This window comes from Octopus bimaculoides, chromosome 8 (genome assembly GCF_001194135.2).
Source record: "Octopus bimaculoides isolate UCB-OBI-ISO-001 chromosome 8, ASM119413v2, whole genome shotgun sequence".
Lineage (NCBI taxonomy): Eukaryota > Metazoa > Mollusca > Cephalopoda > Octopoda > Octopodidae > Octopus > Octopus bimaculoides.
The window spans coordinates 15,552,483-15,555,006 of NC_068988.1; the positions used below are offsets into that span (position 1 = coordinate 15,552,483).

The window sequence follows — 2,524 nt, forward strand, 5'->3', positions numbered from 1 at the left end:
ACCACCACCACTACTACTACTACTACTACTACTACTGATGCTACTGATGCTGCTGCTGCTGCTGCGTCTACTACTACTGCTGCTGCTGTTACTACTACTGCTACTACTACTAATAATAACAATAATAGTAATAATGATAACAGCAACAATAATTATGATATGAGCTAATCCCCTAATAACACCCTTAATTTTAATTTCTCCATAAATATTACTGCATCTTCCCTTTCCACTAATAACCCACGTAGGACAGATAACTGCAACTGCCGATACGCGACCGAATGTCCGTTGCAAATCCAATGCAGAAGGTTTAACATAGTATACAAATGCACGCTCCTTAACATATTGCATAATTCTACTAACTATTATATAATGTCTACTATTTATTTTAAACCAGAGATATTCTGCACATATAAACTCATTTAAGTATGAGGAGTATAGCAAATCTACCTCCCTAGCCAACCACATGCACCATCTAATAAATAGAAAAGTACCATATAGTATATTCTGGGCCATTATAGATTCCGAGGTCCCATGCTAAGATCAGCGATCCACTAGTGGACCATGCCTTAAAAAACCCTCCAAATATTAATACATAACTCACCACAATTACCAAATAAACAACACGGACCTTTTTCTACATGTCATAGATTCTATCGTACCTTTAATTTTTCTTCCATAGGTCCAAATGCAAACAAAATCACGTATAGCACATCCACCCACGGTCGTTACAGTATATATATATGTATATATATATATGCATATGTATGTGTGTGTATATGTACTTATGTATATGTGTGCGCTTTATATGTACGCTTATATGTGTATATATATATGTGTGTGTTGTATATATATGTGTGTATATATATATGTACATGTGTGTATATATGTATGTAAATATATGTGTACGCTTTTTTCTTTTCTTTTTTCTTTTCCTTTTTTTTTTCAACTACCTCTCTATCAACATAAGTATCTTAGAAACTTGCTATTTTCAATTCAATAATTTGGTAGTTTTTATGTTTTAGTTTTCTTAGTTTGTAATTTTGAGAATAGGTTTTAAGTCTCAATCCATAATTTAACAATAATTCTTAATCCTTTATCTCGTATCATTTAACTTGATCTGTAGTAACCACTAAACTATTGCCTTTGTGACCTTACCTAGATTAGCCCTCCACCCCCACTTTACTGAAACTTTAACGTTTCACCTCTCACCCCGATCCAATACTGACATATTTCTATCGTTACCTTTTATTTTATTTTATTTTTTATTTTTATTCTTATTTTTACCCTTTTACCCCTGCCTTATTATTTTTTCTTCTTCTCTCTCTCTTTCTCTCTTCTCTCTCGCCCAATATACACCCACTCACAAAACCCATTTATGTCTATCTTACTTTTCGCTCTATATACACATTTTCATACTATCTATCGCTTCAATGTGATTACATCATTCTAAATACTGCGAAAATACCTCCTGGGTTTACCAGGGATTTTTACTAAGGACCTGAAATATCGACCAACATTTATATCCTCTGGAAAAAGATGGGTTGTGAACATTATTCACCCGTCTGTATTCTACCTTTACTATTTATCCTTTTATTTACTACTTTATTCTTCTATTTTATTGCTTATAAACTCTGAATATATTTTATTCCTTGAAAACTGTAAATTTTCCCTTTCAAAGATACTCATACCGTGTCTCTGATGACGGGTCACTCAGTACATGCACTTGCTAACCTACCACTCGAGCTACCACAGAAACAGCCGTAAGACTTCAAATTCACCTCACCCTAATTGAATTATTCTAAATGACTTGAGATACTCGTTTTGCCTTGGTTTTGCTTTTTCCTCTTATATAACATAATATAATATGATATAGTATAATATTATATTATATTATATTATATTATATTATATTATATCATATATATATATATATATATATATATATATATATATATGTATGCATATATATATCGGTGAAGGCGTGGCTGTGGGGTAAATACACAATACAATACACGAACACATATACGCATATACGTACATAAATACATACACAAGCGCATATATTTGAACATATGTTCACACATACGTGTGCATATACATATATGAATGCTTGCATACATACGCACATACATACGCACATACATACATACATAAATACATACATATATACATGCTTACATACATAAAAATATACGCATCCAGCTGTAGCAACCGTTACAAATGTGCTTGTTAAAGCAATTCATCACTATATAATATCACAGCCTGTCATAAATTATTTGATCAAGGTTATTCAGAAAGACTTCTGTTTAGTTTACTTCAGTTCACCAGCCTCTACACACTCTGTATTCGAAGTGAATGCTAAACATCAGAACTGAAAATTCTTGTTTTCCTGGCAATAATCTCACAGTGAGGTAAGGTACGATAAAAAAATATCATCATTTACATACATACATACATACATACATACATACATACAAATACACACACACGCATGCACGCACACACAGATATATATATATATATA

At 32.1% G+C, this 2,524-nt stretch overlaps 1 protein-coding gene across 5 annotated transcripts in view; it reads left to right on the forward strand.

Annotated features, from left to right (window-relative positions):
- Positions 1-2,524, forward strand: part of LOC106867496 (leucine-rich repeat-containing protein 57) — a 39,070-nt gene that overhangs the window by 12,601 nt on the left and 23,945 nt on the right. Inside the window, exon 2 of one of the 5 annotated variants that reach the window (XM_052969973.1) lies at positions 2,311-2,411. The exons of 3 other annotated variants lie outside the window; for them this stretch is intronic. The gene's annotated coding sequence lies outside the window, so the exon portion shown is untranslated. Of the gene's footprint in view, positions 1-2,310; positions 2,417-2,524 lie in introns of all 5 variants that reach the window. One more of the 5 variants, XM_052969975.1, reaches the window with a different exon arrangement.